Here is a 16,752-nt window from a genome sequence, read left to right on the forward strand (position 1 = left end):
AACTGAATGTTGTCATAGAGATAGCTTCAGGCCTTGACGATAAACATACATGTCAAGTTTGGGATTTTTTGGAGCATGTACCGGGGAGTTATTAAGCATATCCTTTTTCAGTGCGAAACACAAATTTTGATGCCCCGCCTTCATCATATAGTATTTCGAAAGGTCAAGATTTTTCCCCCTGTCGTTGGCTCAGGTCTTGACATGGTCCAGGTCAAGTCTTAACTCAGTCAAATGAAACGTGTAGGAGAAGTGGGCAAAAGTCTGCGCCCTGTGAATGTGCAAAAATGGGACATTCAAAAATTCGTAGCTCACTTCCTGTTCATTTTAGCATATGGGTCCAAGAGACTTTTTTTGTCGGTCTTGGGCTCCCTCATACACCTAAAAATATTCGTCGTTCTTGCTTAAACGTACAACCGGGGCTGCTTCGTTAAAAACTTCTAGAGGGCGCTATTGAGTCATTTTTGTAAAAATAGCACAATCAACAATAAAATATTGCTCATTTTACCAGGCCAGATGTGTGTGCCAAGTTTCATGAGTTTCTGTGCATGTTTAGACCCTCAAAACTGGCGTTGTTTTCTTGGCGAACAGCGCTTAGCCACACCCACAGCAATTCGCGAAAACTCACAAACTTCGTGTTGTGACATCATGAAGGCCGAAACCCTCATCTGAGCAAATATGAGGTAGGTCCAGTTAACTTGTTTGGAGAAAAACGTAGAAGAAAATTCGGAATAAAAAAAATTGCCACTAGGTGGCGCTATCAGTTAGATGAAATATAAGTCAGTAGATGTCTTTAGTGCTGGACTCTCATCAAATGTGTGAAATTTTGAGAAGATAGGATCATCTCAGTCAAGTTAATGCAGCTTTTATTTTCACGAAAAATCTTCAGACTTTGCGTCACCGTAGCGGCCACGCCCTTTGGCGAAAAGTTACAATATTCGGTGTGGGGCATGATCAACATCTTAAGCCTTTTCTGACCAATTTTCAAATGGATCCCTTCAACAAGCTCAGCACAGTAGCTAAAAACGTAACGTATGACATTTATTGTAACCACTAGGTGGCGCTATATGTATAACTGAATTTTATCATATAGATGTTTTCAGGCCGTGACTATTACGTTGCCTGAGAAGTTTGAGATTTTTTGGAGCTTGAACATGGGAGTTATTAAGCATTTGCTCTTTCTGGACAAATGAAATTTTAAAGGCAATATTTGATGCCCCGCCCCCGTCATATAGTATTTCAAAAAGGCAAGATGTTTTGCCCAGTTTTTCTCTCAGGTCTTGAGATGATAAATGCCAAGTTTGAAGTCAATTGGATGAAAAATGTTTGCAAAGGGGGAAAAAGCATGACCACAGTGAATGTGCCAAAATAGGCCAAAATTGGACATAAAAAAATTCATAGCTCACTTCCTGTACATTTTAGCTACATGGTCCCAATAGACTTTTTTTGTGCGTCTCGGGGTGCTACACGTGCCTGCCAATTTTTGTTGCTCTAGCTCAAACGTGCCAGGCTTGGTTTTTATTTTTCTACGCTAGGGGGCGCTATCGAGTCGCATTGTTATGACGACTTAATAATATCAAATTTTTCGCCGGGCCTGAGGAGTGTGCAAAGTTCGGTGAGTTTTCGTGAATGTTTAGGTACCCAAAATCGCGATCGTTGGCGGAGAATAAAGAAGAAGAAGAATAATAATAATAACTAGAGCTGCGAGCAGCTATAAAGGGCCCTCGCAGCCCGGGCCACGTTGGGGTCCTTGCACGTTGGGGTACTTGCACGTTGGGGTACTGGCACGTTGGGGTACTGGCATATTGGAAGCAAAATTTCTTTGAAAATGGCATAATAAACGTTTATATGGAGAATATTTTTTTTGCCAGTGTCTGTCAAGCTCAACGGATTTTGGTGATTGTTAAGACCTGCAAAAATCAGCGTCCTTATTTATTTTTAGGCAATGAGTTGCCCTGATTGGTATTTTTTTTGTAAAAGTGTATATACACATCATCGCTCGTTGTACTCATTGCACAATGTTTACTTTTATTGTCCAAAGGGGCAATCAAAAATGAATAAAACAAAATGGAAAGGTACATACGTTTGGATCTGTGTGAAGCCAGTGAACAATTTGAGTGGTGGAAACTAAAAGAATATTCATAAATGACTTCGTTATCACACTTAGAATGAGTGTACATTTTTTGTACAAAATACCGTATGTGGGGTATTTTTTTAATTTTTTTTTATATAAGCCTCAACGGCTAGGTGGCGCTGTATTTATAACTGAATGTTGTCATAGAGATACCTTCAGGCCTTGATTATAAGCATACATGTCAAGTGTGGGATTTTTTTGGGAGCATGTACCGTGGAGTTATTAAGCATATCCTTCATTCACGATATTGCTTTTAATGTCCATAGAGGCTATCAAAAATAAATAAAAATATATATATGTTTGGATAAGTCTGATGCCAGTGAACATTTTGAGTGGTGGAAACTAAAAGAATATTCATAAATGACTGAGTTATCACACTTAGAATGAGTTTACATTTTTTGTACAAAATACCGTATGTGGGGTATTTTATTTTCATGCCTCAAGGGCTAGGTGGCGCTGCATATATAACTGAATGTTGTCATAGAGATAACTTCAGGCCTTGACGATAAACATACATGTCAAGTTTGGGATTTTTTGGAGCATGTACCGGGGAGTTATCAAGCATATCCTTTTTCATGGCGAAACACAAATTTTGATGCCACGCCCTCATCATATAGTATTTCGAAAAGTCAAGATTTCCCCCCCTGTCGTTGGCTCAGGTCTTGACATTGTCCAGGTCAAGTCTTAACTCAGTCGGATGAAACGTGGAGAAGAAGTGGGCAAAAGTATGCCCCCTGTAAATGTGCAAAAATCATCAAAAATGGGACATTCAAAAATGCGTAGCTCACTTCCTGTTCATTTTAGCATATGGGTCCAAGAGACTTTTATGTAGGTCTTGGGCTCCCTCATACACCTAAAATTTTTCGTAGATCTTGCTTAAACGTACAACCGGGGCTGCTTCGTTAAAATTTTCTAGGGGTCGCTATTGAGTCATTTTTGTAAAAATAGCACAATCAACATTAAAATATTGCTCATTTTACCAGGCCAGATGTGTGTGCCAAGTTTCATGAGTTTCTGTGCATGTTTAGACCCTCAAAACCGGCGTTGTTTTCTTGGCGAACAGCGCTTAGCCACGCCCACAGCAATTCACGAAAACTCACAAACTTCGTGTTGTGACATCATGAAGGCCGAAACCCTCATCTGAGCAAATCTGAGGTAGGTCCAGTTAACGTGTTTGGACAAAAACGTAGAAGAAAATTCGTAAGAAAAAAAAATGCCACTAGGTGGCGCTATCAGTAAGATTAAATATAAGTTCGTAGATGTCTTTAGGGCTGGACTCTCATCAAATGTGTGAAATTTTGAGAAGATAGGATCATCTCGGTCAAGTTAATGCAGCTTTTATTGTCACGAAAAATCTTCAGACTTTGCGTCACCGTAGCGGCCACGCCCTTTGGCGAAAAGTTACAATATTCGGTGTGGGGCATGATCAACATCTTAAGGCTTTTCTGACCAATTTTCAACTGGATCCCTTCAACGAGCTCAGCACTGTAGCTAAAAACGTAAAGTATGACATTTATTGTTACCACTAGGTGGCGCTATATGTATAACTGAATTTTATCATATAGATGTTTTCAGGCCGTGACTATTACGTTTTCTGAGAAGTTTGAGATTTTTCGGAGCTTGAACATGGGAGTTATTAAGCATTTGCTCTTTCTGGACAAATGAAATTTTCAAGGCAATATTTGATGCCCCGCCCCCGTCATATAGTATTTCAAAAAGTCAAGGTTTTTTGCCCAGTTGTTGTCTCAGGTCTTGAGATGATAAATGCCAATTTTGAAGTCAACTGGATGAAAAATGTTTGCAAAGGGGGAAAAAGCATGACCACAGTGAATGTGCCAAAATAGGCCAAAATTGGACATTAAAAAATTCATAGCTCATTTCCTGTACATTTTAGCTACATGGTCCCAATAGACTTTTTTGTGCGTCTCGGGGTGCTACACGTGCCTGCCAATTTTCGTTGCTCTAGCTCAAACGTGCCGGGCTTGGTTATTATTTTTCTACGCTAGGGGGCGCTATAGAGTCGCGTTATGACGCCTTCATAATATCAAATTTTTCGCCGGGCCCGAAGAGTGCGCAAAGTTCGGTGAGTTTTCGTGAATGTTTAGGTACCCAAAATCGCGATCGTTTGCGGAGAATAAAGAAGAAGAAGAGGAATAATAATAACTAGAGCTGCGAGCAGCTATAAAGGGCCCTCGCAGCCCGGGCCACGTTGGGGTCCTTGCACGTTGGGGTACTTGCACGTTAGGGTACTGGCACGTTGGGGTACAGGCATATTGGAAGCAAAATTTCTTTGAAAATGGCATAATAAACGTTTACATGTAGAATATTTTTTTTGCCAGTGTGTGTCAAGCTCAACGGGTTTTGGTGATTGTTAAGACCTGCAAAAATCAGCGTCCTTTTTTATTTTTAGGCAATGAGTTGCCCTGATTGATATTTTTTGTAAAAGTGTATATACACATCATCGCTCGTTGTACTCATTGCACAATGTTACTTTTATTGTCCAAAGGGGCAATCAAAAATGAATAAAACAAAATGGAAACGTACATACGTTTGGATCGGTGTGAAGCCAGTGAACAATTTGAGTGGTGGAAACTAAAAGAATATTCAGAAATGACTTAGTTATCACAGTTAGAATGAGTGTACATTTTTTGTACAAAATACCGTATGTGGGGTATTTTTTTAATTTTTTTTTATATAAGCCTCAACGGCTAGGTGGCGCTGTATTTATAACTGAATGTTGTCATAGAGATACCTTCAGGCCTTGATTATAAGCATACATGTCAAGTGTGGGATTTTTTTTGGAGCATGTACCGTGGAGTTATTAAGCATATCCTTCATTCACGATATTGCTTTTAATGTCCATAGAGGCTATCAAAAATAAATAAAAATATATATATGTTTGGATAAGTCTGATGCCAGTGAACATTTTGAGTGGTGGAAACTAAAAGAATATTCATAAATGACTGAGTTATCACACTTAGAATGAGTTTACATTTTTTGTACAAAATACCGTATGTGGGGTATTTTTTTTTCATGCCTCAAGGGCTAGGTGGCGCTGCATATATAACTGAATGTTGTCATAGAGATAATTTCAGGCCTTGACGATAAACATACATGTCAAGTTTGGGATTTTTTGGAGCATGTACCGGGGAGTTATCAAGCATATCCTTTTTCATTGCGAAACACAAATTTTGATGCCACGCCCTCATCATATAGTATTTCGAAAAGTCAAGATTTTCCCCCCTGTCGTTGGCTCAGGTCTTGACATTGTCCAGGTCAAGTCTTAACTCAGTCGGATGAAACGTGGAGAAGAAGTGGGCAAAAGTATGCCCCCTGTAAATGTGCAAAAATCATCAAAAATGGGACATTCAAAAATGCGTAGCTCACTTCCTGTTCATTTTAGCATATGGGTCCAAGAGACTTTTATGTAGGTCTTGGGCTCCCTCATACACCTAAAATTTTTCGTAGATCTTGCTTAAACGTACAACCGGGGCTGCTTCATTAAAAACTTCTAGGGGGCGCTATTGAGTCATTTTTGTAAAAATAGCACAATCAACAATAAAATATTGCTCATTTTACCAGGCCAGATGTGTGTGCCAAGTTTCATGAGTTTCTGTGCATGTTTAGACCCTCAAAACTGGCGTTGTTTTCTTGGCGAACAGCGCTTAGCCACACCCACAGCAATTCGCGAAAACTCACAAACTTCGTGTTGTGACATCATGAAGGCCGAAACCCTCATCTGAGCAAATATGAGGTAGGTCCAGTTAACGTGTTTGGAGAAAAACGTAGAAAAAAATTCGTAAGAAAAAAAATTGCCACTATGTGGCGCTATCAGTTAGATGAAATATAAGTCAGTAGATGTCTTTAGGGCTGGACTCTCATCAAATGTGTGAAATTTTGAGAAGATAGGATCATCTCGGTCAAGTTAATGCAGCTTTTATTTTCACGAAAAATCTTCAGACTTTGCGTCACCGTAGCGGCCACGCCCTTTGGCGAAAAGTTACAATATTCGGTGTGGGGCATGATCAACATCTTAAGGCTTTTCTGACCAATTTTCAAATGGATCCCTTCAACAAGCTCAGCACAGTAGCTAAAAACGTAAAGTATGACATTTATTGTAACCACTAGGTGGCGCTATATGTATAACTGAATTTTATCATATAGATGTTTTCAGGCCGTGACTATTACGTTGCCTGAGAAGTTTGAGATTTTTTGGAGCTTGAACATGGGAGTTATTAAGCATTTGCTCTTTCTGGACAAATGAAATTTTAAAGGCAATATTTGATGCCCCGCCCCCATCATATAGTATTTCGAAAAGGCAAGACATTTTGCCCAGTTGTTCTCTCACGTCTTGAGATGATAAATGCCAAGTTTGAAGTTAATTGGATGAAAAATGTTTGCAGAGGGGGAAAAAGCATGACCACAGTGAATGTGCCAAAATAGGCCAAAATTGGACATTAAAAAATTCATAGCTCATTTCCTGTACATTTTAGCTACATGGTCCCAATAGACTTTTTTGTGCATCTCGGGGTGCTACACGTGCCTGCCAATTTCCGTTGCTCCAGCTCAAACGTGCCGGGCTTGGCTTTTATTTTTCTACGCTAGGGGGCGCTATAGAGTCGCGTTGTTATGACGACTTCATAATATCAAATTTTTCGCTGGGCCTGAGGAGTGTGCAAAGTTCGGTGAGTTTTCGTGAATGTTTAGGTACCCAAAATCGGGATCGTTTGCGGAGAATAAAGAAGAAGAAGAAGAAGAACTAGAGCTGCGAGCAGCTATAAAGGGCCCTCGCAGCCCGGGCCACGTTGGGGTACTTGCACGTTGGGGTACTTGCACGTTGGGGTACTGGCACGTTGGGGTACTGGCAAGTTTAGGTACGGCACATTGGAAGCAGAATTTCTTTGAAAATGGCATGATAAACCTTGACATGTGGATTTTTTTTTTTTTTGTAAAAATACCGTTAAGTTGGTGTATTTTTTTTTATGCCTCTAGGGCTAGGTGGCGCTGTATATATAATGGAATGTTGTCATAGGGATACCTTCAAGCCTTGACTCTAAACATACATGTCAAGTGTGGGATTTTTTTGGAGCATGTACCGTGGAGTTATTAAGCATATCCTTCATTCACGATATTGCTTTTAATGTCCATTAGAGGCTATCAAAAATAAATTAAAAAAAAGTACATGTTTGGATAAGTCTAATGCCAGTGAACATTTTGAGTGGTGGAAAGTAAAAGAATATTCATAAATGACTTAGTTATCACACTTAGAATGAGTTTACATTTTTTGTACAAAATACCGTATGTGGGGTATTTTTTTGTTTTGCCTCAAGGGCGAGGTGGCGCTGCATATATAACTGAATGTTGTCATAGAGATACCTTCAGGCCTTGACGATAAACATACATGTCAAGTTTGGGATTTTTTGGAGCATGTATCGGGGAGTTATTAAGCATATCCTTTTTCAGTGCGAAACACAAATTTTGATGCCCCGCGCTCATCATATAGTATTTCCAAAAGTCAAGATTTTTCCGTCTGTTGTTGGCTCAGGTCTTGGCATGGTCCAGGTCAAGTCATAAGTCAGTCGGATAAAACATGTAGGAGAAGTGGGCAAAAGTATGCCCCCTGAAAATGTGCAAAAATCGTCAAAAATGGGACATTCAAAAATTCGTACCTCACTTCCTGTTCATTTTAGCATATGGGTCCAAGAGACTTTTTTGTAGGTCTTTGGCTCCCTCATACACGTAAAAATTTTCGTAGATCTTGCTTAAACGTAGAATCGGGGCTGCTTCGTTAAAAATTTCTAGGGGGCGCTATTGAGTCATTTTTGTAAAAATAGTACAATCAACAATAAAATATTGTTCATTTTACCAGGCGAGATGTGTGTGCCAAGTTTCATGAGTTTCTGCGCATGTTTAGACCCTCAAAACTGGCGTTGTTTTCTTGGCGAACAGTGCTTAGCCACGCCCACAGCGATTCACGAAAACTCACAAACTTCGTGTTGTGACATCATGAAGGCCGAAACCCTCATCTGAGCAAATATGAGGTTGGTCCAGTTAACGTGTTTGGAGAAAAATGTACAAGAAAATTCGTAAGAAAAAAAATTGCCACTAGGTGGCACTATCAGTAAGATGAAATATACGTTCGTAGATGTCTTAAGGGCTGGACTCTCATCAAATGTGTGAAATTTTGAGAAGATAGGATCATCTCGGTCAAGTTCATGCAGCTTTTATTGTCACGAAAAATTTTCGGACTTTGCGTCACCGTAGCGGCCACGCCCTTTGGCGAAAAGTTACAATATTCGGTGTGGGGCATGATCAACATCTTAAGGCTTTTCTGACCAATTTTCAACTGGATCCCTTCAACGAGCTCGGCACAGTAGCTAAAAACGTAAAGTATGACATTTATTGTTACCACTAGGTGGCGCTATATGTATAACTGAATTTTATCATATAGATGCTTTCAGGCCGTGACTATTACGTTGCCTGAGAAGTTTGAGATTTTTTGGAGCTTGAACATGGGAGTTATCACACTTAGAATGAGTTGACATTTTTTGTACAAAATACCGTATGTGGGGTATTTTTTTTTCACGCATGAAGGGCTAGGTGGCGCTGCATATATAACTGAATTTTGTCATAGAGATACCTTCAGGCTTTGACTATAAACATACATGTCAAGTTTGGGATTTTTTGGAGCATGTACCGGGGAGTTATTAAGCATATCCTTTTTCAGTGCGAAACACAAAATTTGATGCCCCGCCCTCATCATATAGTATTTCCAAAAGTCAAGATTTTTCTGCCTGTAGTTGGCTCAGGTCTTGACATGGTCCAGGTCAAGTCTAAAGTCAGTCGGATGAAATGTGTAGGAGAAGTGGGCAAAAGTATGCCCCCTGAAAATGTGCAAAAATCATCAAAAATGGGACATTCAAAAATTCATAGCTCACTTCCTGTTCATTTTAGCACATGGGTCCAAGAGACTTTTTTGTAGGTCTTGGACTCCCTCATACACCTAAAAATTTTCGTAGATCTTGCTTAAACGTACAATCGGGGCTGCTTCGTTAAAAATTTCTAGGGGGCGCTATTGAGTCATTTTTGTAAAAATAGGACAATACATGATAAAATATTGCTCATTTTGCCAGGCCAGATGTGTGTGCCAAGTTTCATGAGTTTCTGCGCATGTTTAGACCATCAAAACTAGCGTTGTTTTCTTGGCGAACAGTGCTTAGCCACGCCCACAGCGATTCGCGAAAACTCACAAACTTCGTGTTGTGACATCATGAAGGCCGAAACCCCCATCTGAGCAAATATGAGGTTGGTCCAGTTAACGTGTTTGGAGAAAAATGTACAAGAAAATTCGTAAGAAAAAAAATTGCCACTAGGTGGCGCTATCAGTTAGATGAAATATAAGTTCGTAGATGTCTTTAGGGCTGGACTCTCATCAAATGTGTGAAATTTTGAGAAGATAGGATCATCTCGGTCAAGTTCATGCAGCTTTTATTGTCACGAAAAATCTTCAGACTTTGCGTCACCGTAGCGGCCACGCCCTTTGGCGAAAAGTTACAATATTCGGTGTGGGGCATCATCAACATCTTAAGGCTTTTCTGACCAATTTTCAACTGGATCCCTTCAACGAGCTCAGCACAGTAGCTAAAAACGTAAAGTATGACATTTATTGTAACCACTAGGTGGCGCTATATGTATAACTGAATTTTATCATATAGATGTTTTCAGGCCGTGACTATTACGTTGCCTGAGAAGTTTGAGATTTTTTGGAGCTTGTACATGGGAGTTATTCAGCATTTGCTCTTTCTGGACAAATGAAATTTTAAAGGCAATATTTGATGCCCCGCCCCCGTCATATAGTATTTCGAAAACGCAAGATTTTTTGCCTAGTTTTTCTCTTAAGTCTTGAGATGATAAATGCCAAGTTTAAAGTCAATGGGATGAAAAATGTTTGCATAGGGGGAAAAAGTATGACCACAGTGAATGTGCCAAAATAGGCCAAAATTGGACATTAAAAAATTCATAGCTCACTTCCTGTACATTTTAGGAAATGGCTTCCAATGACTTTTTTGTGCGTCTCGTAGTGCTACACGTGCCTGCCAATTTTCGTAGCTCTAGCTCAAACGGGCCGGGATTGGTTTTTATTTTTCTACGCTAGGTGGCGCTATAGAGTCGCGTTGTTATGACAACTACATAATATCAAATTTTTCGCCGGGCCCGAAGAGACTGCAAAGTTTGGTGAGTTTTCGTAAATGTTTAGGCCCTCAAAAATGCGATCGTTTACGGAGAAGAAGAAGAAGAAGAAGAAGAAGAAGAATTCTTACAAAAACAAGAGGGACCTCGCAGCGGTCGCTGCTCGGGCCCTAACTAGAGCTGCGAGCAGCTATAAAGGGCCCTCGCAACCCGGGCCACGTTGGGGTACTTGCACGTCGGGGTACTTGCACGTCGGGGTACTGTCAAATAGGACAACGACCATCTAAAATGTTTTTGACAAGCCTTGTGTGTGCAAAGTTTAATCAAAACACAAAATATGGTGTGCAATTCCCAAAATAAATTCAAATTGGCGGACTTCCTTTTAGGTTTAGCATACGGCTACAGAATACTTTTTGTAGGTCTTAAGCTAATAGGTATGCCTCCCAGTTTTCACAAATCTAGGTCAAGTCATCTTTAGTTGTGTATCGCTTGAATCATACAATAGGAAATGCTCCATACAAATGCATAGAGGGCGCTATTGAGCACAACGTTGGGTTACTTGCACGTCAGGGTACTGGCACGTTGGGGTACTGTTACATGGAACAAGGACCATTTAAAATGTTAGTTTTTTCCATGCCTTGTCTGTGCAAAGTTTAATGAAAAAGGCCAAAAATGATGTATAATTCCCAAAATAAAATCAAAATAGCGGACTTCCTCTTTGGTTTGGCAAATGGCTACATAATACTTTTTTGTAGGTCTAGCATAATCATACAATCGGAAATGCTTCATAAAAATGTCTAGAGGGCGCTATTTATTGCAAATTGCACAATAAATCTCTAAAAATTCATGTTCATGACAAGTCTGATGTGTTTGCAAAGTTTCATGAGTTTTCATGTGTATAAAAAAAAAAAGCAGCACTTGAAAAACAATGCATTGCTATGGCAACAGCGTGTGACAAAATAAAAAACTTTCGATTACTTTGCATCTTAAACATCTTAAGATGAAACACACCAAGTTTGAAGACAGTCGGATAAATTTTGTAGGAGGGGTTCGTTAAAATATGACCCCTGAAAAAGGCCACAAAAAATGGCAACAAATCCCATCATAAATCAAAATGGCGGACTTCCTGTTTGGTTTAACACATGGTTCCAAGAGACTTTTTTGTACATCGTGGGCTCTTATGTATGCCTGCAAATTATCATTGCGCTAGGTGAAACATACAACCGGGAATGCTTCGTTAAAGAGGAGTTTTTTTAGCTCAAAATGTGATGCCCGGCCCCTGGGGGACTTCCTGTTGGGTTTAGCACATGGCACCAAGAGACTTTTTTGTACATCCTGGGCTGTTACATATGTCTACAATTTTTCGTCGCTCGAGCTGCTTCGTACAACTGGGAATGCTTCATTAAGAAGGATTTTTTTTCCTTTGCAAAAAGTGCATGCCACGACAACAGCGTGTGACGAAATAAAAAACTTTCAATAACTTTTCATTTTCAACATCTTAAGATGAATCACACCAAGTTTGAAGATGATCTGATAAACTCTGTAGGAGTTTGTTAAAATATGACCCCTATGAAATGGCCAAAAAAAATGGCAACACATTCCAAAGTAAATCAAAATGGCGGACGTCCTGTTAGGTTTAGCATATGGTTCAAAAAGAGTTTTTTGTACCTCGAGGGCTGTTATATACCTCTACAAATTTTGGTAACTCTAGGTGAAATGTACAGCCGGGTATGCTTTGTTAAAGAGGAGTTTTTTTTTATCTCAAAATGTGATGCCCGGCCCCTGGGGGACTTCCTGTTGGGTTTAGCACAGGGCACCAAGAGACTTTTTTGTACATCTTGGGCTGTTACATATGTCTACAAATTTCCGTAGCTCTAGCTGCTTCGTACAAATGGGAATGCTTCTTTAAGGATATTTTTTTCCTTTGCAAACAGTGCATGCCATGACAACAGCGTGCGACGAAATACAAAGCTTTCAATAACTTTTCATCTTCAACATCTTAAGATGAATCACACCAAGTTTGAAGATGATCGGATAAACACTGTAGGAGGAGTTCGTTAAAATAAGACCCCAATGAAATGGCCAAAAAAATGGCAACACGTTCCAAAATAAATCAAAATGGTGGACTTCCTGTTAGGTTTAGCATATGGTTCAAAAAGAGTTTTTTGTAGGTCATAGCCTGTTACATATGTGTACCAATTTTCGTAGCTCTAGATTAAACGTACAACCGGCAATGCTTCGTGAAGTAAGAATTTTTAAACTCTAAATTTGATGCGCCGCCGCCGTCATATAGGACATCAAAAACTTTTCATTTTTTTACCATGGTGTTGTCCCAGGTGTTGAGATGGTACATCCCAAGTTTGAAGTCAATCGGGTTAACCGTGTAGGAGAAGCGGGCAAAAGTATGACCCCTGTAAATGTGCAAAAATGGGCCAAAATTGGACATTCAAATACTCATACCTCACTTCCTGTCTATTTTAGGGTACACATATCAAAGAGGTTTTTGTTCATCTGGATGTGCTACAGGTGCCACACAATTTTCATAGCGATAGGACAATCGTAGCGGGACAGGGATCCGTTAAACCTATGTAGGTGGCGCTACAGAGCCATTTTTCTGTTATCATGTATGGCGACTTTAAAATATCAAATTTTTCGCCAGGCCCGATCTGCGTGTAAAGTTTGGTGAGTTTTCGTTCATGTTTAGTGCCTCAAAAATGTGATTGTTTGCGGAAAAGAATAATAACAAAGAAAAAGAAGAAGAAGAAGAATAATAAGAATTCCTTCAGGAACAATAGGGACCTCGCAGCGGTCGCTGCTCGGGCCCTAATAATAATAACTAGAGCTGCGAGCAGCTATAAAGGGCCCTCGCAGCCCGGGCCACGTTGGGGTACTTGCACGTTGGGGAACTTGCACATTGGGGTACTGGCACATTGGAAGCAGAATTTCTTTGAAAATGGCATGATAAACATGTGGACTTTTTTTTTGCCAGGTGTGATGAGTGTGTCAAGCTCAATGGGTTTTGGTGATTGTTAAGATCTGCAAAAATCAGCGTCTTTTTTTTATTTTTAGGCAATGAGTTGCTCTGATTGGTATTTTTTGTAAAAGTATATATACACACATCATCGCTCGTACTCATTGCACAATGTTGCTTTTATTGTCCATAGAGGCGATAAAAAAAATAAATAAAACTAAATAAAAAATACGTATGTTTGGATCGGTCTGATACCAGTGAACATATTGAGTGGTGGAAAGTAAAAGAATATTCATAAATGACTTAGTTATCACACTTACAATGAGTTTACAATTTTTGCAAAAATACCGTAAGTGAGGCATTTTTTTTTATGCCTCAAGGACTAGGTGGCGCTGTATTTATAACTGAATTTTGTCATAGAGATACCTTCAGGCCTTGACTCTAAATATACATTTCAAATATGGGATTTTTTGGAGCATGTACCTGGGAGTTATTAAGCATAGCCTTCATTCACGATATTGCTTTTAATGTCCATAGAGGCTATCAAAAATACATAAAACTAAATAACAAAAATATGTATGTTTGGTTAGGTCTGATGCCAGTGAATATTTTGAGCGGTGGAAGGTAAAAGAATATTCCTAAATGACTTAGTTATCACACTTAGAATGAGTTTACATTTTTTGTACAAAATACCGTAAGTGGGGTATTTTTTTTTCATGCCTCAAGGGCTAGGTGGCGCTGCATATATAACTGAATGTTGTCATAGAGATACCTTCAGGCCTTGACGATAAACATACATGTCAAGTTTGGGATTTTTTGGAGCATGTATCGGGGAGTTATTAAGCATATCCTTTTTCAGTGCGAAACACAAATTTTGATGCCCCGCCCTCATCATATAGTATTTCCAAAAGTCAAGATTTTTCCGTCTGTTGTTGGCTCAGGTCTTGGCATGGTCCAGGTCAAGTCATAAGTCAGTCGGATAAAACGTGTAGGAGAAGTGGGCAAAAGTATGCCCTCTGAAAATGTGCAAAAATCGTAAAAAATGGGACATTCAAAAATTCGTAGCTCACTTCCTGTTCATTTTAGCATATGGGTCCAAGAGACTTTTTTGTAGGTCTTTGGCTCCCTCATACACGTAAAAATTTTCGTAGATCTTGCTTAAACGTACAATCGGGACTGCTTCGTTAAAGATTTCTAGGAGGCGCTATTGAGTCATTTTTATAAAAATAGCACAATCAACAATAAAATATTGTTCATTTTACCAGGCCAGATGTGTGTGCCAAGTTTCATGAGTTTCTGCGCATGTTTAGACCCTCAAAACTGGCGTTGTTTTCTTGGCGAACAGTGCTTAGCCACGCCCACAGCGATTCGCGAAAACTCACAAACTTCGTGTTGTGACATCATGAAGGCCGAAACCCTCATCTGAGCAAATATGAGGTTGGTCCAGTTAACGTGTTTGGAGAAAAAATGTACAAGAAAATTCGTAAGAAAAAAAATTGCCACTAGGTGGCGCTATCAGTAAGATGAAATATAAGTTCGTAGATGTCTTTAGGGCTGGACTCTCATCAAATGTGTGAAATTTTGAGAAGATAGGATCATCTCGGTCAAGTTCATGCAGCTTTTATTGTCACGAAAAATCTTCAGACTTTGCGGCACCGTAGCGGCCACGCCCTTTGGCGAAAAGTTACAATATTCGGTGTTGGGCATGATCAACATCGTAAGGCTTTTCTGACCAACTTTCAACTGGATCCCTTCAACGAGCTCAGCGCAGTAGCTAAAAACGTAAAGTATGACATTTATTGTCACCACTAGGTGGCGCTATATGTATAACTGAATTTTATCATATAGATGTTTTCAGGCCGTGACTATTACGTTGCCTGAGAAGTTTGAGATTTTTTGGAGCTTGAACATGGGAGTTATTAAGCATTTGCTCTTTCTGGACAAATGAAATTTTAAAGACAATATTTGATGCCCCGCCCCCATCATATAGTATTTCGAAAAGGCAAGACTTTTTGCCCAGTTGTTCTCTCAGGTCTTGAGATGATAAATGCCAAGTTTGATGTGAATTGGATGAAAAATGTTTGCAGAGGGGGAAAAAGCATGACCACAGTGAATGTGCCAAAATAGGCCAAAATTGGACATAAAAAAATTCATAGCTCATTTCCTGTACATTTTAGCTACATGGTCCCAATAAACTTTTTTGTGCGTCTCGGGGTGCTACACGTGCCTGCCAATTTTCGTTGCTCTAGCTCAAACGTGCCAGGCTTGGTTTTTATTTTTCTACGCTAGGGGGCGCTATAGAGTCGCGTTGTTATGACGACTTCATAATATCAAATTTTTCGCCGGGCCTGAGGAGTGTGCAAAGTTTGGTGAGTTTTCGTGAATGTTTAGGTACTCAAAAATGCGATCGTTTACGGAGAAGAAGAATAATAATAACTAGAGCTGCGAGCAGCTATAAAGGGCCCTCGCAGCCCGGGCCACGTTGGGGTCCTTGCACGTTGGGGTACTTGCACGTTGGGGTACTGGCACGTTGGGGTACTGGCATATTGGAAGCAAAATTTCTTTGAAAATGGCATAATAAACGTTTACATGTAGAATATTTTTTTTGCCAGTGTCTGTCAAGCTCAACGGATTTTGGTGATTGTTAAGACCTGCAAAAATCAGCGTCCTTATTTATTTTTAGGCAATGAGTTGCCCTGATTGGTATTTTTTTGTAAAAGTGTATATACACATCATCGCTCGTTGTACTCATTGCACAATGTTTACTTTTATTGTCCAAAGGGGCAATCAAAAATGAATAAAACAAAATGGAAACGTACATACGTTTGGATCGGTGTGAAGCCAGTGAACAATTTGAGTGGTGGAAACTAAAAGAATATTCATAAATGACTTAGTTATCACACTTAGAATGAGTGTACATTTTTTGTACAAAATACCGTATGTGGGGTATTTTTTTAATTTTTTTTTATATAAGCCTCAAGGGCTAGGTGGCGCTGTATTTATAACTGAATGTTGTCATAGAGATACCTTCAGGCCTTGATTATAAGCATACATGTCAAGTGTGGGATTTTTTTTTGGAGCATGTACCGTGGAGTTATTAAGCATATCCTTCATTCACGATATTGCTTTTAATGTCCATAGAGGCTATCAAAAATAAATAAAAATATATATATGTTTGGATAAGTCTGATGCCAGTGAACATTTTGAGTGGTGGAAACTAAAAAAATATTCATAAATGACTTAGTTATCACACTTAGAATGAGTGTACATTTTTTGTACAAAATACCGTATGTGGGGTATTTTTTTTTCATGCCTCAAGGGCTAGGTGGCGCTGCATATATAATTGAATGTTGTCATAGAGATAACTTCAGGCCTTGACGATAAACATACATGTCAAGTTTGGGATTTTTTGGAGCATGTACCGGGGAGTTATCAAGCATATCCTTTTTCATTGTGAAAC

At 39.5% G+C, this 16,752-nt stretch overlaps 1 long non-coding RNA gene across 1 annotated transcript in view; it reads left to right on the plus strand.

Moving 5' to 3' along the window:
- Positions 1–16,752, plus strand: part of LOC144002212 (uncharacterized) — an 81,876-nt gene that overhangs the window by 53,475 nt on the left and 11,649 nt on the right. The gene's annotated exons all lie outside the window — the stretch shown is intronic.

Source organism: Festucalex cinctus, chromosome 15 (genome assembly GCF_051991245.1).
Source record: "Festucalex cinctus isolate MCC-2025b chromosome 15, RoL_Fcin_1.0, whole genome shotgun sequence".
Lineage (NCBI taxonomy): Eukaryota > Metazoa > Chordata > Actinopteri > Syngnathiformes > Syngnathidae > Festucalex > Festucalex cinctus.